The sequence below is a fragment of the Lepisma saccharinum genome, chromosome 8 (genome assembly GCF_977018435.1).
Source record: "Lepisma saccharinum chromosome 8, izLepSacc3.1, whole genome shotgun sequence".
Classification (NCBI taxonomy): domain Eukaryota; kingdom Metazoa; phylum Arthropoda; class Insecta; order Zygentoma; family Lepismatidae; genus Lepisma; species Lepisma saccharinum.
In genome coordinates, this window is record NC_139236.1 from 91,607,915 (window position 1) to 91,629,592 (window position 21,678).

Here is a 21,678-nt window from a genome sequence, read left to right on the forward strand (position 1 = left end):
TAAGATATATAATTATAATCATTGCTTATTCATGTAGGAAAAACAGGGTGCGTAATTTGCTATGTTAAATGTGAAAGACAGAATATAAGTTTTCAGTTTTAAAATGTTCAGCTTTCAGTGTCCAATTCTGAAAATATGTTTGTTGATAAGCGTGTATGTGCGAATGCAATGGCCTCGAGTTGTATTTTCTTGTAAAATTCTCTCTCTTGTCTTTAGTGTTAATTTGTACACTAGATGAATACTATAATTTTCATCAGTGTCGAAGTGTATACTTGTGTTGCTGTATTTGCACTAAATGAATGAGAAATGATAACCAAACATTAGTTTCACACACTATTGGCCTCTTGTATTGTCATATCAGTACTGTATCTCCTGGTTTTTGACATCTTGGAATTAACGCAAAAAAAAATATCATGATTTAATATTTCCTTCCTTTAATCTTATTCGATTGTCATTTATCTTAATTGATGTTGGCATTGAGATTCAGTTTTTCATTTTCGTTAGTGTAAATATATTTATTTGAACTAAAAGCTGCAGGAGTATTTGTCAAAATGAAAATTCGCAAATATTGAAAAAAATGTAAATGGTGTAATCAGATTCCTGTTTTCGAGTCTTCTTTTAACGAGAAACTTATTTCAGAAACGAATAACTAAATTACTTTCGCATTTGCTTTTATACGCGTTTGAGCAGTAATGAAAAAAATTATAGTTTACTAAAAAAATATATAAATATTTTTTTAATATTCATATTTGTTGCGAGCAAATGTTTTACGTGTCAAAATTTATCAAGTATAGGAACTTCATTTCACACACATGTGTAGTTGGTTTCTTAGTTATTGATCAAGAGGAAAAACTTCCTGTTATGTGTAGAATAACATCACGCTTTGAATAAAAGAAACGGCAAGAAGAAAAATATTGTAAATTACGTTTTCAGATCTGAAAATATACAGAATGCAATATATACGTTATCTAAATCTTATCATCTATAGGATGCAGTATCGGCAGAAGCTTGCAGAAATCTCATTGTTACTGTACTATTAATGGTTGTTCATTGAACACACCTATGGCCTAAATCATCTAAAGAAATTTTTGTTAGTGAACACAAGGAAGGACGAAATATTGCCATTAGTGCTTTGAATCTGTAGTTATTTTGCTATTATCATTGAATCGAATAGTTAAAATTTTCAAGTGCAGACTCTATTTATTTTCAAGCAACTTTGTCACTGGTACTTCATGACTCGAGACAAGATATCAGCCCACATTATACCCGGATTTAACACTTTTTTTTTATTCTCTTTACTCATTCATTCTGTTTAAATAATAACTAACAACTTAATGTGTGTTTCTAAGAATAAAACTATATATCGAAAATTATCAGTCAAATACAGTAACTGTGTATTCTCAGTGTACTTGGGATAAAATGTAACAATTGTAATATGGTGACATCGTGTTACGAACCATGACCTTACGAATGGTTACATGTAAACGAAGATTCTCTGCACAGGCATTGTTATAAGAAGGTATTAGTGGGGTGGTAGTTAGTATCTACAGGTTACTTTACCCGTGTCACATGATGAATTTCGATATGTAAGAAACACCAATATTTTCATTTTATCTAGATTGTTTTGTAATTCAATCATTGTCGTTCAAATAACTTTTTATACTGTACAATGTAACTCAATCAAAATGTTTCTGTCTTTATTGTTTAGTGTTGCTCAATGTTCTGTTTTACTCTATGCTACGTGAGGTTGCATCAACCTTAAAACTATGTATACACATCTGTCAAAGTTGTTTTTGGCAGAACTTGAATTGTTAGTTAGTGCTTGCTTGTATGTTACTTCTCTGTTCAAAATGTTTCAAATTCAAACTCGCTACACCAAGAAAAGTCAGTGTCCTGTTCTCTTTTACGATTAAGCCTACAGTAGTACCAGATACAGGCAGATAAAGCAGCAAGAGAAAATCCCTACATTTTATCCTGAACTCGAATGTACCCCAGTTTAAACAAAAGGATTGTTGCTTAAATGGTTTTTCGTGTGAAAATTTAATGTTTTCCGTAGTTTCTTAATCGAAGAAACAACAAAAGACTCCACTAAAATATGTGCAAGGGCAAAATAATTTGCATTCAACTTTCTAGGCTACAACAAGCGCCAAGAAAAGCATTTACAAAGTTATACTTTTAACAATAAGTCTGTTCTTGAATACTCGAGAATTCACAAAATCATTTATTAAGAATTTCACCTGTTAAAAAAGAGTACGAGCAAGAAAAGCCACGTCACAATAACAACTACACGTTATTCAGAAAAAAAAAAGATTGTGCATGATTTGATTGAAATTGTCATCTTCAACGACTCTCTGTCTGTCTGTCTGACATCGTAAGTATATGCTGTTTCTTAGTGTATGGCTCTTAATTATACTTTCGTGTGATTGTTATGTTCGTTAACTTCGCTGTAATGAATGTGATAAAAAACATGTGTGAAAATAAGAAGTGGTGTTGACATTGTCAATATTCAGTTACCAATAGAGACAAGGAAAAATTTTTTGAAGTGTATCACCAAATAATTGGTGTGCTCGAAGGAAAATTAATACAAGTTGCCTCCTTTTTGTAACAAAACGAAAGAAATGTTGTTAATAAACTTAGTTAACTTATGATTGTATTGGATTTTCTTCCTACATAATTCTAGTTCGCATTAAGTGGATGTTGGTATACATTTAGCGTCATTTTCAGTTCTGGCAACACGTTTATTTCTGGTAAGTTTGGCAACGCTGTGGATGATATCAGACCAGCAGTCGGACGATTCGAGAATGCCTTGCATTTTACAACTCCGTGTTGGCGTCAAATTCAAACGTTGAAGAGTTTTCGAATATGGATTTGTTGGCGTATGTGTGCATTAATATCTCAGAGCAACATTCGACATAGGTTTTGTATTCACTTGTGGAAGTTTAGGCATGTCGCAGTATACAAGGACGTTCTAAAATAACAGTGTTTAAGAGGTGTAGCAGAAAATCTCAAAGGTAAGTTTTTTGTTTTTTTTTTGCTTCTTTCTTTCCAGATTCGGTTGTAAAGGGAAACTCATATATTTACATTGAAATCCTTCTTCTTTTAGGGCTGATAAAGGTACATAGTAATAATAATTACTATTATCAATAACTAGAAGAAATTTATTAATGCAAAACTATATAATGGATAATTCATTTTCTCGCACAGATACATTTTTAATATTCACAGTCTCAACGTTGCATCAGCTAATTTTTCATGTAAGCATTTCTTTTCTCGCTGTTGAACAAATAGTTTCTTTAAAATTAATTAATATTTTCTGAATTTTTTACATGTGAAGTTCCAAACGCAGTTCATCAACTGCGTCTTCATATGCAAGGACTTAATGTAACTAGCGAAAAAGAAACCTTGCAACTGTGTTGCAATTCAACGATGTAATTTATGCTGCGTAGCATTGATTTACTTTATTTCTCTACACGTAAACATCGTGAAGAATGTCTGAACAAAACGGAATGACTGTATTACATAGTGTTCATATTCAATGTAGTCGATTTATCTTTTACGGGACATTCACTAAATTTAGACACATAATCAAAATGAGAGTAATTAATTTGGAAAGTAAAAAGCTGTGTCTTTTAACCGAAATTACACTAATAATATTCAATGAAGATTGATATTTTTATACTACATTCTTTGATGTTCTACAACTATTACGTATCACATTTTACAGCGCTATCTATTAAACGTTTAGGTGAGTTGGATAAAATTATCGTGTCGATGCCAATAATTTCCATACGTTGAGAATTCATCTTGGGAATAGTAGCAAATACGTATATTACTTTCACCTTGGTTTGCAATTTTTTATTATTAAATCTTCCTCTTCCGCTTTGAACGAAAGGACAGGAATGTAATGGAATCGAGTGTCTTTTGTCTGTGCACGTAGCAATTCAAGGTCACCCTTCTTTTTTGTGCCTGTTTTCTCTTGCAAGAAAGAAAGTTGTTTTTCTTGGTTATGTTGTTACGCGTTATGTAATAGCCCGATAATAATTTCGGTGACGACACATCGAAGGAGAAAAGCTCTTTTATCCAGCACTGTTATCGTCTACAGGCCAGTTGGCAGTGTAGCAAACTGCTAGATTATGGCTCAACATGAAGGTTGCGTGCGGAGTTAACCGCGAGAATATACAGGATCAAAAGGCGAGTATTTTCTAGCTGACTTCATTTGTTTTAAAGTTGAGATCTGAGAAATGTTATGATGTGACGCAAGTGATTTGTCCATTGCATAGAGCAAAGTAACCAAACTTCAGCAATCTTAAACAAATCAATATAAAGTGGGAATATTGTTTTTTTTTCTTAATTAACCAGATATCAAATTTTATGGCTTTCACTTTTTTTGGCATGTCTGTTTGGTATTGAACTTAATTTGTACATCGTTCGTAACACCTGCGACACGGGATTTTCAGTTTTTAAATATCGAATTTAAGAAGATTTTCAAAAACTTTGAAGATTTACTTTGTTCTTTGTACATAACACAATATACATTTCAATGGACAAGGTTCATTAAGGGGCCAGAGTTTTTTTTTTATTTTAAGCTTATCTCCTGCAAAGACAGTTCAAAAATTTGGTAACATCCGTGACGGCATATTTCCGTCAATTTCTCTAAGATGATTTAATTTTAGTTCATGTGAGTTTGCAGCACTGCAGGCAGTTATTTGATATACTTCTGTTTCTGTTACAATTGGGACAGAAAAGTAGGTCACACTAACTTTACAGCAGTTTAAAAATGGATGGAAAATGTAACATCCGTGACGAATGGATTGGGCCACTCGAGCTAGAAATACGAAATTTGCCGAGTATAATCGAAGCTATACGATATTTATCGATTACTCAGATAGTCTTATTATAATTAGTAGCAGTAGTGCTATTATTGCTTTTTGTTATTTATATTACTACTACTACTACTTCTTATGTTGTTTTTTAAATTAACACACGTTTGTAATTTCCATATTCTGTATATCTATCTATATATACAATTTGCATAACTGTATACTTAACATTAATTCTTGTCGGACAAAAAGCGGTTTTCTATTGTTGATAATCAGTGTAAAATAGGTTGCAAGGCTAAATGAAACTCTGTTTCAAATAACAGTGGCGGCGATTGGGTTTCAAAATTTGGGGGGTGGCATGGACAGTTGACTTTCCATTGGTAGATAAAGTTTAGTATAGTGCGAGTGTAAAAGTGGCAAAGGGTGGGTGGCAAATGCCCACGCCCCTTCTAATCGCCGCCAATTAATATTATTAATAATAATAATTTGCTGTTAACTTGCAGCCTGTAACAGAAAACAATATTTTTGTTGTAAAATATCGCTATAATTTCACCACTCCAATTTCACTAAAATCTCAGGGGGAAATCGCCCCTTCTGCCCCCTGTGAGCGCCCTTGAGTGCCAGCGTTACAAAGATATAATTTATGGGCTGGAGAATCTATTTAGTACATCCGAGGACCAAAGAAATAGTAGGCTAATTGTCCAATCACAATTTTCGTTCGATGTGATGATCGTGACCTTATAAGCAGAGAAAAACGTCTGCTTCGAAACAGAATTCCATTCCTTGAAACAACACGGGATGTAGATTAGAATAAAATGACAATGGTGACGGCAATGTGCCTACAATTATCCATGCTGTTGACAGGATTATTTATTTGGCAGTAAGATAATACAATCAATACATTTTTGGTGTTACTGATGTTAATGGTGCCTTCTTGGACAGTAGCGTGCATAGGGGGGGATGCTCCTCTTTGGCCCAGTATTTGTAAAAAAAAGAACATCAAAGGCTGGAAAGATGGCAAAATGAGTCACTATTAAAGAAAAGAGTATACGTGCCCCTACCTCTCCAATTTAGAAAATCCTGGTGACTCAACTGTTCTTGAAAATAAGATTTTTGTCTGTAAAACATATTTCATTTTTACATCTTCCTGTTCTAGATCCTAATTCCAAATAGTTTTTCAGGATTCTTGTCTTCGTCTTGTCCTATCGCTATTTTTTTAAATTTCTTTCTGTTTCATCATTTCTTTCGTTTTGTCTCCATTTTTTCAAAGTTGTGCGATTTCAGGTGAGAATTTTGCGAGCCACGTCCCTGTTTTGAGCGGCTCTGGGGTTCGGTCAGCCTCTAATAAGTGGTTGGTTACCTGGGCGAGTAAAGGTTGTCGGAACGTAGTGCTGATCACACCACGTCCACAAATACTCACGGAATTCTGCCATGTGCAGGATTGAGATTTAAAGTGATATGTGAACCTCTATGTGCGTTCACCTGGTATCGAACTCTGGATGATTAATGAGAATTAATGTCGAATTTTAGATGGTTATCAGTGAAAGAAGCACATATAATCTATATCGTGGCATATTCTCTCATATTTTCATTTAAGATAGAAATTGCCGTAAAGTTAATTGCATGCCTGCATTGTTATATTTCTATTATATCTAATTAATGTATAATAAATATGTACATTGCAGCAAATTTTCAGAATAAGATACTAAGCCCATTAAGGGGTGAAGGGGGGGGCCACACATTCCCTGGGAAATGAATGTCCACCTAGAAATATATATTTCACACATGATTTCATGTAAGTCACAGTAATTATGTTAATTATTATAAATTCGTTGAATAAAGGTGATAATTTCAGACTGATCGTGTTTTTTGCCTGGAAAAAAAATCCCTTGCTTGCCCCTCCATAGAAAAATCCTGCGGACGTCCATGGATCTAGATGAAAAATAGAAGTAAGTTACGGTAACCCAGTTACGTTAAAAGCATAACATTCCATCCAATCTTACGCTGGTTAGTTATTTTGGACCAATGTTAGGCACTTTTCGCCCGACCTTAGTTGGCAACACTGCAAATGAGCGCTACGTTCGCCTCGTTTTGAGGTGGTGTGGGAACGAACCCGCAGAGAAAGTGAAAGTCAAGTGAAATTGGGGCAACGCGGCACGTAACATATTTAGAACGAGAAAGGAAAAAAACACACACAGACCTCCTCCCCTCTGCAGCCACGAGAGAACATTAAAATTTAATATCTCTGTCACACAATCGTAAAAACAAATGAAATTAGGTAAGAGGCATTAGCTCGAGGAAAGTATGCATACAAAAGTGTCAAGTGTGATGTCTTTGTTATCGTGCAATTTGATATGACAATTTGCCAGCCCCCGTGGTGGAGTGGTTAGCGTAACGCTTAACGAAGCTAGATGTTCTAGGTTCGAACCAGGGTGAGAATGCGTAAGAATGGTTGGGGAGGATGATCTTAATCTACACACACACACACACACACACACACACACACACACACACACACACACACACACACACACACACACACACACACACACACACACACACACACACACACACACACACGAGATATACATATTTATTAAATATAAAAGTAAATTTCTAAATATTTAAAGATACATGATGATTAAACACACATAAAGAAATTAGTTTGTTACTATCATGTAATAAAAAAGTAAAGTGCTCCCCTGTGCTTAGCAGCACGACATGAAGGCGTATAGGGGGTGTGGGGGTAACGCCCCACACTTTCTTGATCCGGTCGTAAGTGGGGATGATGTGATCAGCATCACGGCCTGACCGCCTTTAACCCCCAGGTCCCCATGTCATTCGACGCTGGGTGGGCTTCCAACGTTAGAAAAGTTCCCGGATTTGAACCGGCCGGGAATCGAACCCGGGACCTTTAGTATGGTAGTCAGACGCGTTACCGACTGGGCCATCGCAGGTAACAGCAAAATGTAAAGAATTAAAAAGTTGTTTCAATAAAATGACAACATTGTTAAATACGTTAATGAACACCGTTGCCGTCGAGTAGATATTGCCTAGGACATTTTTTCTGCAGCCGACAGAAGCGAAGAGGGAGGCCGTTCCGCTACCCTGAAGAGGCAACAAGGGGGGAAGACTGTGCCAAAGCAGGGAAAGAGCGGGGAAGGACTTTGGGGCATAGTTTGCTATGAGGTTATTCATATGCCTGTTAAGGGGCCCTGTTGCCGTTCAGACCTACCGGAGCAGCCAGTGTTGTCACACCGGATTGACAGAAAAGAGCTAAATCCCGCCTAAAATAGGAATATAATTCCTGTGAAGCAACAAGAGGTAGACTGCAGAGCCAAGGCTGGATTGAACTACAACTGAGACCAGTTAGGTAATAGACGAAAATATAGTTCCTTGGTGGGATTCGTGATTTGGACAAACCTTGCTCCAAAATACTAAGTTGGCAACAGTAGTACGTACAGCTGGGTTTCCCTTCCACGAAGGAGCGGAGTTCTGTCGTGTGCTCAGTGCTCACTACACACAAACGTCAAAGTGGCCCGGGAAAAGTGTGGTTCTTCCCCTTCGCAGCTCATTGCAAAGAAACGGAGACAGATGAAGAATTGACAAGGGTCTATCACGATTCATTGGATTTTCGTGGTAACTGTCTCATGAGTGGTAGTTCTTTCTAGGAGTGTTTGTGGCTAAATCACTGCGCTGATTGAAAAACAAGAACAAAATGAACACATATCTAGCTCAAAGACATGTTTTCTTTACCCCGGGGGGGGGGGGCGGGGGGTGATAACGTCTATCAGGCATAATTGTTGTACTGATAGCCGATAACACTTTTGAAAAAGTCACGCCACGCCACTGATGTCTTGAAAAAAGTGTTTTCGATATTATCGTTAGTAAAGTATATTTGAAGAAAAAGCTAATTGTTTATTTTTTTGTTGCTGTAACCAAAACAAATTGGTGGGGAGATCTTTGAATACAAGATTTGGGGGGGTCTCCTTTAGGATTTTGCACCCTCGTTGTGTCATTGTGCTTATCTCAGTCATTTTCATTCATCAGTTCATCTTCATCGTCACGATTAACCCGAAAGGTAAAGTGTTCTCTTGCACACTGCAACGAGACGTGTGCAGGTGCTGAGGGCTCCACATATTCACGATCTCTGCCATACGTGTAACTTGCAAGTTCATGGTACTTTTGAGTTTTTGTTTTAACATGAACACAACGGCTAGTCGGGACTGAACCTACAGTTGAAAGTGGAATCCGAAACACTAGCGCCTCCCTCCTTCAATGGTACTTTCGTTAACCTCCTCGGGCCGGAGGGGGAAAGTATTGAACAACTCCTATGATTTCGAAAATGTAACAGTTATTTAAGAAAATAGTCGTGGACGCTGTTTCTATGGGTTAGAAAACTTTCGATTCTGGCCCCCAAGAAAAAATAGGTTGCAAGGTAGATCCTAGATCACGGCTATTTTGGAGATTGTGATCAGCACCACGCTCCAGCCGCCACACCTAGGGTTGCCCCCTGGTATCAATTTGTCAAGAGGCTGGGTGAATCCCTGATGCGCTCCTTTGCTGGGAAAAAATCATACTTCAACTCAGCCACGCCCGAATCCGAACCCATTCCCCCGCTTGGCAGTGCCACCAACGCAAGAGGTAGAAAAGGGACGAATAATAACCGATATAGAAATAAAGAGAAAAAAAAGTACCCGCCCCCGTGGCGGAGTGGTTAGCACAACGCGCTACGACGGTCCCGGGTTCGAAGCTCGGCCTGGGCATGGATGTTTGTGGGCATCCGACTGCCATACGTGAAACCCGGGCTAGTTCATCTTTCCGGTAATATCCCTGCAAAAAGCGGCTCTGGGGTTCACCTAGCCTTTAATCAATGGGAACCTGTGGCAATATCGTGAGGTGGTAAAAGTTGCCAGAGATAAAGAATGCCTTCTACTCTACCTCACATGACCAAACTGCCTTCATTTGATTTTATTTTTGTTATTTGGCGTCGCTTTTCTTCCACTTTTGGCTAATTGCGACGATGAGTGATATGATTACATGGACGAAGGGCCACTATACCTGGGCCGGGATTCGAACCCTGTACCCTTGGCGTTGTAAATTTATAGCAGAGGAGAACGACTGACAGATAAAATAGAAAGAGTGAAAGGTATGGAAAATACGTGCAGAGAGACAGAAAAGATTGATTGATTTGGTGTTTGAAGTCCATTTTATGCACAGTAAGGCTAATCGGGACTACAGTTTAAAGTGGGATCCGAACCACTATGTTCCTCCACCGGGTAGACAGAAAAGAATCTATATAAAACATAAGAAAGAGGGAAAGAATAAAGAAACATTTACGGAAAGGAGGAGACAAACAGAAAAAGACAGAGAATATGGAAAGATAGAAATTGATAGGGAAACAGAGTAAGGAGAAAAGAAGAGAGAAAAGGAATGGAAGAAAATTAGAGAGGGACAAGATAAAGCAAGTTAAGAGAGAGAGAGAGGAAAGAAGGAAACAAAATCTTAGCAGGACCAAAGAAACAGTCTACAGGAAAAATGTTGTTCTCTCTAGCTTCCCCTCTACCTGTCTCTCTTCCTCTATCTACCTCTCCCTATTTTTCTCTCTTCCTCCTCTATCTGCCTCTCCCTATTTCTCTCTTCCTCTATCTACCTCTCCCTATTTCTCTGTTATGGCGCAGTGGTAGCGTCATTGCCTTGTAATCAAGGGGTCCCGGGTTCGATACCCGGTGGAGGCACAAGTGGTTCGGATCCCACTTTAAACTGTAGGTCCAGTCCCGATTAGCCTTACTGTGCATAAAGTGGACTTAAAACACCAACTCAAACCAAACCAACCTATTTCTCTGTTCTTCCTCTCTCTCTCACTCTTATCATTCTCTCCCTATTTCTCTCTTCCTCTATCTACCTCTCCCTATTTCTCTCTTCCTCCTCTATCTGCCTCTCCCTATTTCTCTTCCTGTATCTAGCTCTCCCTACTTCTCTCTTTCTCCTCTATCTGCCTCTCCCTATTTCTCTCTTTCTCCTCTATCTGCCTCTCCCTATTTCTCTCTTTCTCCTCTATCTGCCTCTCCCTATTTCTCTCTTCCTTCTCTCTCTTCCTCTATCTACCTCTCTTCCTCCTCTCTCCCTCTATCTTCCTTCTCTTTCTTCCTCTATCTATCTCTCTTCCTTGTCTCTCCCTTCCTCAACCTACCTCTCCCTATTTCTCTCTCTCCCTCCTCTCTCTATCTGTGTGTGTGTGTGTGTGTGTGTGTGTGTTTGGTGATCTCATCACTCTAACTTAGTATAGATAGATTCCAAATGATTCCAGCGCGTCTCCGTGTTTTCCTATCGCCATGGAAACGGCGAGAGACATCGGAGTTACGTCAACAGGAAGCCCGAATACGTTTCGGCAACGAGGGAGGGAGAGAAATGGCGAAAGTGGAGAAAGTTTGAAAGGGTCCTGCTCTGTTCGCGTATTTATAATGTGAGAAAGTTGTTAATAACAGTAAAATGCTTTTCATGGCAGGCAGCGAGTGAAAAACGCGGAAATGACAACGGTGGAGCTGATGGGCCGGGAACCCTCATGGGGGGGAATGTGAAAGGGATTCGATCTCCCGGCTTCCAAGGTGCTGGAAACGGAAGATGATGCAGGAACGGAGCGAGACGAGACTTCGCACTGTCTCGTGAATGAGGAATCCTGTCTCGTTCTAGTCTGATTCTCGTCCCGAGTTGCACGTAACAGTCTCGTCTCGAATTACAACTGCCTGCACATTCCGAGTGTCGTCTCGGTTTATAAATATCCTACCTGAGTAGTGAGAATCCTTGCCTGAGACCTACGTACGTCGCCACCTTGCAATTAAGGGGTCCTGACTCCCGAGTTCGATACACGGTGGAGGTCCACTTTATCAGTTCAACTTCATCGTCACGATTAAACAGAAAGGTAAAGTGTTCTCTTGCACACTGCAACGAGACGTGTGCAGGTAGTAAGGGCCGAGGGGCTCCACATATTCACGATCTCAACATCTCAACAGTAATCGAACACTGTGTTCATTCTCGCCGTACTATATACCGTCAACTGTGCCAATGATGTTGGTTATCCTGGTCGACAAATCATTCACAGGAGTTCAGTACACTTTGTCCTCGTAATGATCCCGCAAGAGGGTATAAATTCCGGGTTGGAGGTAATCTCAGGTGACCTGGGAGGCCAGACAATTCGTGCGACCATCTTTACCGATGCTGGAAAATTTGCCTTCAGGGCATCTCTCTCAATCCTGGCCCAATGTGGAGGTGCACCATCTTGCTGGGAAAACCTTTTTAGTTGGTGCATGACCCGCACTATATTTAGAATGTCAATTACCACACTTGCTTCAACTTCTATTAACACCGTCCAGTTCGCTGCACTTTCTTACACACTCTCTGCACTCACGCGTCTATTTGGTTACGCGGTGCAACGCCAACTCGTCTACTTCGTTGATTTGGTGTCAAGTAGTGTATTTGGTGCCTCCATCCGTTTGCGCTACGTTCTGGAGCGTTGTACTGTGTGGTGTATGGTCACGTGGCGAGTACTAACAAATCAAATGAACGTTTAAAGCAACAGACTGGCATTTGTTGAATCTTCTGAACTTGTACACCGCTACAAATAATTAAAATACTCCAAAAATCTCATTAACCAACTCTGTTCACCCTTTTTCCAATTCGTATTTATTCTTCACAAGCTGATTCCCCGGCGTTGCCCAATCTTCTATTACACAGGAAAATAATGAATTCTAACAATAGTGTTGCCTGCTGAAAGGTGGGTTCACCAAATAATTTAGCGACTCCGAAAACTATGGATCCGACACTAATGTAGGTCATTTTTGACATTTTATTTTTCAACCCCCTCTCACCCCCCATGCCGATAGGTGATGAACTTGGAGTGGAACGGCATTCGTAATGTTGCTATTCATCCTATTGACCCCAAAAACTATGGATTCCAAACTAATATCGGTCGTTTTCGATTATTTTTACATGTCACCCCCCCTTCCCACCCCCACCCCTCGGGGTGCCAATGGTTTGAACGGCATTCACAGTGTCACTATTCATCTTAGCGACCCCGAAAACTATGGTTTCCACACTAATATCTGTCGTTTTTTTTATTATTTTTACATGTCACCCCTTCTCACTCCCTACCCTAGGGGTGCCAGGGGTGTCTTACCCCCACAGTATTTCTTTCCAGATTGCAAGTGATATGTGTACAAAGTTTGGTTAAAATTGCTCCAGGCGTTCGAGAGTTAGGCCTATGCTGTAACAAACACACACACATCCATTTTTATATACACCTTGTCCATAAATATACTATCATACTTTAAAGTGGTATTACGTCGCTTTGGATAATGTATTTAAATGAAATTGGTGACATTTGAAAGAAAATCTCAAATATTTTTGTGCATGTCCACAATGGACACCAATATCAGCAATGGACAACAATGAACGAGATCAAACATAACTAACTAACTCCCTAGCCTTCTTAAACCCGAAGGTTCATGGCTGCAGCAACACAGGTCTTCCATCTTTCCCTATCTTGAGCAAGATCTATATACTCTTTTCCATCCCTACCGATTTCCCTTAGGTCCATCTCAACGTTGTCCCTCCATCTTCGTCTTGGCCTTCCTACAGGTCTCTTACCATCAGGTTTCCCAACAAGAATCCTGTAAACTCCTCTTTCCTCTCCCATTCGTGCCACATGGCCTGCCCACCTAAGTCTTCTTGATTTAATTATTCTAATAATATCTGGACATGAATACAAATTATGTAGTTCTAAATTATGTAACCTTCTCCACTCACCTGTCTCCTCATCCCTTTTAGGTCCAAATATTTTCCTAAGCATCTTATTTTCAAATACTCTCAATTTATGTTCCTCTTTCAATGTAAGGGACCAAGTTTCACATCCATATAATACTACAGGCAAAATTACTGTTTTGTATATTTTAACTTTTAGTTTCTTAGATATTAAACGAGAAGACAAAAGTTTATGGAGAGAGAAGTAACATGCATTTCCTGAATTAAGCCTACTTTTTATTTCCTCTTTAATATAATTTTCATTTGTTAATATTACTCCTAAGTACTTGAATTTGGAAACTGGTTCAAATGAGTTGTTATCAATAATTAGATTTTGATTATTACCTAACACTTGGTTTCGGCATGTAAGCATATATTTAGTTTCGAGATCAAACATAGAAACTGAAATAAATTCACTCCTGACAACAATGGACGATGCGGGTTCATTGTTGGATATTTAGCAGGCAGGCAGGTTACATGTGAATGTTTTCCTTTAAAATTGTGTTGTTATTACAGAAGATTTAAGAACGTAGTTGATGTGTTTTAGAATATCATTCCACGCAGAGTGTGGTGAAGGTTCAGCGTGCTTATAAGCGAAGGTTTCAAAATCAGGCTCCTTCACACACGTCAATTTTGAAGTGGTACTGGAATTTTGTGGATCGTGGCTGCATATGTCATCAAAGGAAAGGCCATTCAGGGAGACCATCTGTCAATGCGGGAATTGTGGAACAAGTGCGGGAGGCATTTGTTCGTAGTCCTAAGAAGTCTGTACGTAGAGCTAGTCAGCAGTTGAACATCCCTAAATCCACCGTATCTAAGATCCTGCGTACGCGACTGAAGTTTCACCCCTACAAACTGCAATTAGTGCACAAGTTGAAACCTGATGACCCTGTAAAACGGTTAGATTTCTCTGAACATTTTATGTTACTAACGGAGGATAACTTAAATCTGTCAAGAAAAATAATTTTCAGTGATGAGGCAACATTCCACGTTGGTGGAAAAGTGAACAGACATAATGTAAGGATTTGGGGGAGTGAGAATCCACATGGAATTTTGGAAGTTCAAAGAGACTCCCCTAAAGTGAATGTCTTTCATGTCGTATCGAAACGTCAAGTCTATGGCCCATTTTTCTTTCGAGAGGCCACTGTGAAAGCTTATCTTGACATGCTCACTGAATGGTTATTTCCACAATTGGAAGAAAATGAAGGCAATGAATTTATTTTTCAACAAGATGGAGCACCTCCTCACTGGCATTTACATGTTCGGAAACATCTGAATGAGCGGCTTCCAGAAAGGTGGATTGGACGTGCCGGAAATGATGATAATGTCTTCTACAATTGCCCGCCGAGGTCAAATGACTTGTCGGTCTGTGACTTTTTTCTATGGGGTTACATAAAAGATTGTGTCTATGTACCCCCATTGCCTCAAAACGTGCAAGAACTGCAAATTCGCATCACTTCTGCAATCCAGTCCATCCCTGTGGATATGTTGGAGCGTGTGTGGCATGAATGGGAATATCGCCTTGATGTCTGCAGGGCCACTCGTGGCGGCCACATTCAATGTCTATGAGTTGTAAAATAAAATGTTTGAGTTTTTCTTGCAAATGTCACCAATTTCATTTAAATACGATTATCCAAAGCGATGTAATACCACTTTAAAGTATGACAGTATATTTATGGACACGCTGTATATAGATTTTATGTATATATATAGATAAAGGGTTTTGCAACAGTTACTTTTCGATACATTCTGCATGTCATACTCGGCCAGGACATAATCGATTTTTTTCCTGATGCAAAATGACCGCATTGCCAGAAAGTCCGTGAGCCTTAACAAGACAGAACATGGCAGAGTAAAGGTTGGGCAGAATTCGTTCATGTACGTGTGTTTCACATTAGAATTCTCACAGAAAATCCTTACTATCACCTAAAAAGTAACATGTGTATTTCAAGCACAATACGTCATATGAATATTTACTTCCACATGCGGAGGTGTTCGAGTAGTGTATTAATTTACCATGGGCGTGGTTGATCGCATTCATATGCCCCCCACTCCACCTGCATCGAGGCGAATGTTATCAAATATTACATAATCAGGCTCGGGTCTCCATTAAGTGGCGGCTATGTAGGGGAACCGCAAACTGTTTGTGGCGGCCGAAAAAAAGGTGAAACGAGAAGTTCTCGGAACCAGCTGAATCGGTGGATTGATCTTGCTGCCTATGGCTCAGCATCCTGGGGAAACGATCTGGAAATGTGGACGGGAAAAGGAATTGTAGGGTAACACTTTCATATAGGGGAGACGGATTTCTTACTTTTTACAGGAGAAAGTACTTACGGAAATCATTTTGTGTAGCGTTGTGGAAGTTCGTGAATGTAGCTTTGATACATTTTAATGCGATATCTCTGTCCGAGGCGCTGTTTCTACTGCCGCCATTTGCTTTCTGCACGATATCACAATGTTCCGTGTGTTAGATGACGTAAACCCCGTAGTCAGTGTTTCAAACTCGCCGTGTTTTCACTATAACATGACGTGTCGAGTATTTTTTTTTAATTTTTTTTAACTATGCTTGCCTAACCTAACCTAACCTTACGGAAAATGGTTTGTGGGGCTAACGTGATTGGCTTGTGGGGCTAACGTCAATGGTTTGTGAGGCTAACGTCAATGATTTGCGAGGTATTAGCGTAATTTCAAATCCGGACACGAAAGGGTATTTTCCGGTGAACAAGGTTGCAACACTGCATAAATCGACAAAACCCTCTGACAACGCGCGATGAACCAGTACGCTATCGCCATAATGTGTGTTACAGAATCGAAATAACGTGTAACAGTAAGTACTCGTAAATGTAAGAAATAGACATTATTTTCGTTAGAAATTCATTATTTCACCTAAAGAAATGTTCCGCAATGCAGAATAGTACGTTAGCATTGTAAAAAAAAGTGCGAAATAAATTATTTATAGGTGTCACCCCTATAGTAAAGTAGTACCAATTGTAGTTCCTTGTTGAATTTGCTTTTTAAGTCCACTTTATCCACAAATAGGATAATATGGGACTGGATCTATAGATTAAAGTGGGATCTGAACTACTATATGCTTCCGCCACGTATTGAACTCGGGATCCCTTGATTACAAGGCAATAATGTTACCAATATGCCATGGGAGAATCCCTGTACTTCCTTATTTAAGGTAAACATTGCTTGTAAAGATTCAACAACTAAAGCTTAGTATCAAAATCTGAGTCCAAACACATCCAATCATCTCTACTATCGGATTAAAAATTATGTAGCCGAGTTTGGACTCCAATTAAAAAATAATCAGTAGAGCTACTTAAAAACGAGTTTCATCAAAATTTAGCTTGTTCAATTCTGCGTTAAAACAAGGGAACCAATTTGTTTTTAGTTTGCCTTCGATTTCTTATCTTTGTTAGAACATAGAACGAGTATCCATAGTTTTAATCCCATAGTAAGCACCTCTGAAACAGCAGCCTTTAGCACATCCAATCATCACTCAGCGCCTCTGAAAAATTCTCAGCACATCCAATCATTTCTAGGCGTCTCTGAACAACTCTCAGCACATCCAACCATTTCTCGGCGTCTCTGAACAACTCTCAGCACATCCAATCATTTCTCATTGTCTCTGAAAAGCTCTTAGCACATCCACTCATTTCTCGGCGTCTCTGAAAAGCTCTTACCACATCCACTCATTTCTCGGCGTCTCTGAAACGCTCTTAGCACATCCACTCATTTCTCGGCGTCTCTGAACAACTCTGAGCACATCCAATCATTTCTCGGCATCTCCGAACTATTCTTGTTGTTTACATCCGGTTACAACAGCCTCTGGACAACAAGAGCCTCAAGACATCCAATCATCTGTGAACACGTATGAACAATTCTGAGCACATCCAATCATTTCTCAGCGTCACTGAACAACTCTCAGCGTATTGGAATATGTGTTATCATACCCCTCATATATAACTTCTTAAATTTCCTCCTTCCTACGCTTGTTTATTACAACTTTATGCTCCACCAACCAAGACTAGAAGTAAACTTTCTCAATTTCAGATAAAGGCACACTTTGGCGATTCGCATCTCCCTCTACACAGTTCAGTCCCGATTAGACTCGCTGCGCACAAAGTGAAATTGAATCAGTGATAACTGGAATGTCTTCTCAAAGTGGATTTCTTTTCTGTGCTCCTGGAAATCTCGCCCCAAGGATAGTCATGAGCGCCGCTGAAAACCATTTAATTTCCGAAGCAGACGAAAGGAATTTCGGTGACTTTTGCTTCTAGCGTGACGCTCCACAAACGTTGTAAAAGGTTCATGTTAGGTAACTTCGTTGGCCTCGATTCCCCACCAAAAAATGTCCAAACAATTTTTGGGCGGACTCCGAGACTGGCCTTTCTCCATTCAGAAGTGTAACATGGCGGGATCCCTCCTTTCACCGCCGGGGGAGGGGGGGGGAGAAGGGAAAGGCATTCTCAGATCTTGTGTGATATGATAACGTGTCGTCATTCCGATATGGCACTGAATCGAAACCAAGTATACTTACGAGATATCGATACGAATCGGAATTTTCCACTTGCGCTGTAATAATTTCAGAATATAGTGCCTTAGGGAGCTTTCACACTGAAGTGACAAGCGACACGTGTCGCTTAGAAACGAACCTTCACAGATAAACTCCTTTCGTACCGGAGTCGCACGACAAGCTTCATGTGTTGCTTCTCGTCTGAATATCGCTGGGGGAGTGTTTAGCGCAGCGCATTACGATGCCAGTGGTCCCGGGTTCGAATCTCAGCGTGGGTGTTTTTTGCGAGGGACCCTTCATTAATTTCATCATTCATTTTCATCGGCACGATTAACCTAAAATGGCAGAAAGGGGAAGTAAAATAAACTAAATCAATCTATCTATATTTTTGAACGACACATTTCAACTATTATATTTCATTAATTGAACAACGTAGCCAGATGTGGTCACACCTGGTATTGACCTCCGACACGACCAGTGCTGCTAGAAGAGCTCGTATTAAAAATAATCGCGCATTTTTGTAAATACAGTAGAGCGTCGATTATCCGAACGTCGGTCAACCGAACGACCGCTTAACCGAACTGTGTACTCGCTCACTTTCAGATATCTGTAATGAAAAAAGTACGTGACTTAGCTGCTCGTAAGCGTGCGGGCTTGCTTAGACAGACCAAAATAAAGGATTTTTTTTAAACGTTAATTTTGTGTACTGTGTGTATTGTTCATGCAAAATGCGTATGTAATATGTACATATTTTTGTTTAATAAACTGTACCACATACTATATATTCCTACTAAAGTTGCCTTTGTACGTTACTTTGTAATACATACTTAAAGAGATGCCTGTTTTTATGAATAAATTTACTGTACAGTACTTCTTTTTGGCAAATAAACATGTACAGTTCGATTATCCGAACAAACCAGTTTTCCGAACACCCATGTCCCCCAATTACTTCGGATAATCGACGCTCTACTGTATGCCATAATTAACCGCATAAACTATCCATAAAATGCCTCTCTGTGGGTATCTATGGTTCTTTTTATCAGTGCGATAAATACCCAGAGAGACCATCAATACACATCGAAAATTATTTCAAGGGATTCCACACCTGTCTTTTATTCATGCTTGTTCTTACTTTGCACAAAAACTTTTCCACACCTTAGTAACTCTTCCCGCTTACTAACGTTCATGTACATCATGTACTTCTTGTTCAATGTTTAAAAACATTCACACAACGTTAATACCCACTGTAAGATTCATGCCTTTATCGCAAGAAGCACAAAAGTTACGTACGTTCAAAGTTTCGGTTGAGTGACTTTTTGTACACCCTGTAGAGGTAAGAATTGTTCCCTTTTATTTTTGTTGGGTTAGGGCTTTTAGAGAGCTAGATCATTCAGTGGTCATTAGATGGTATGGTCGTATTTCTCTCGTTTTCTCATCTTCGTACTATCTTCTTCTCTGTTCTTCCATTGTTCCTATCTTTCCATCTTTTACCCCTTCTTTTCTCTCTCCCTTTTACTATCTATATCTTTCTTTGATTCTTCCCTTTTTTCTCTCACACTTTATCTCTATATATTTCTTCCTTTTTGTCTTTTACCATGTCTCTCTCTTTTTCCTTTATCTTGCACTACCTCGTTCTCTATCTCATCTTCCTCTTTGACTTTATCTCTTCGTCTCTCTCTCTCTCTCTCTCTGAATCTTTTACTATGTTCTTTTGTTTTTCGTCTCTCCCTTTCTCTCACTCTTTCTCTTTTTGCTTTTGTCTTTCAAGTTCTCTTTCTTCCTTAATCATTTCTCCTTCTATTTCATTCTTTTTATCCTTCCATTCCTTTATCTCTCTTTTCTCACTCTTCTCTCTCTCTCTCTCTCTTTTCTCTCTGCTTTCTCTTTCTTTCTCTCTCAAGGGAGAGAGAGAGAAAGAGAGAGAGAGAGAGCAAGGGATGAGAGAAAAAAGGAAAGAAAGAGAGAAAAGAGAGAGACGAGGGAGAGAATCTCTTTTTCCGTCTCTCTCTCTCTCTCTTTCCCTCTCTCTCTCTTCTTTCTTCCTTCCTTCTTTCGAGTGAGAGAGACAGAGAGAGAGAGAGAGAGAGAGAAAGAAAGAAAGTAAGAAAGAGAGATACCTACCTTCCTTCCCTCTCCTCTTTCTTTCCTTCCTCTTTTCTTCCCGTCCTCTCTCTCAATATCCCCCTTTCTCTCTCTCTCTCTGTTTCTTTCTTCTCTCCTTCTTTCTCTAGAGAGAGAGAGAGAGACTGCATGAATGAATTGGGAAAAGGAGGAAGAAGAGAGAGAGAGAGTGAGAGAGTATGTGGATGGCATTTTCCTGCCCTTGACGTTCTTTTTATTAGCCAAAGAGATGTCCCCACCAACCCCCTTTGGACACGCCACTGCTTCCACGTGTTCATTTGCGTGATGCTCTACTAAAATTAATTCTGAAAATGTGAACTACGGAAAACTGCGTTACGCCACTGTTAGGAATAGTATCCCACCCTAAGCTGTAGGTCCAGTCCCGATTAGCCTATCTGTGCTTTAAAGTGGATTGGAAACGACTTTGAAACAAATAGAAAGGTGAAAAATGAATTACTAAGCAATCAATATCCATTAACGAAAAGAGAGAGAGAGAGATCTATCTGGCAACTCCCTCTCTTTGTTTTCTTTTCTGTGCCACATGAATATAATCAGCCAGGCCAGAAAGGAGGGACTTCAACCCGACTCCTTTCGAACTTTCCCAACCAGGCCTGCGCCTTCGTGCTTTACCAGCGATCTGACACATTTTTATGTAACATCTCTTGACTTTTGGCGTCGGTGAAAGTCACTCCGCCACAAGGCCTCAACCACGCGGACCGCTCTTGCCTCCAGGGTTGCCAGCGCCTGCTGCTCGGAAAATCACGCCCCCTCCCCTCCATTGCACTGGACGCATCGGGATTTTTTTTTCTTTTACCATTATCTTACACAATCCGCTATTTAGTGTCCGCTTTTCTCATGTTTCGAAAGTGTCTGTTGTCTTCTCCTCCAGGGAATGTAGTAGTTGCTAAGCTCAATAAGAACTGGCACGGCTGAATATTCCATTATTTGGTGCTACAGTAGACTCTTCATAATCCTTATTGGTTGAATTTTGAATCGCTTTACCTAGGGTAAAGGACTGCAATATTCATTATTTGCCCCCTTTAAATTTCTTCTCTCTCTTTCTAATTTTTTCTCTCCCCTTCTTTACCTTTGTTCTACATTCTGTTTTTCTCTATCTATTTTTTATTTCGTATTCCTGTCTCTTATTCATTTTCCCCTACTTCCCTCTTGTCCCTTTTCCTTCTCTCTCTTTTCCCTCTCTATTTGTTTTCTCCTTTTCCCTATCTTTTTCCTTTTCTCTTCCCATCCTCTCTTTTTCCTTTTTCTTCTTTCTTTTCCTTTTCCCCTCTCTTTCCTTTCCCCTCCTTTCTCCTCTCTCCTTTTTTCTGTTTTCTAAGTGAGACTGTATACTAAATTCTCCTAACATCATTGTATTTGTGTGGACCATCATAACTTCCAATTCTTCCACTCACCCGT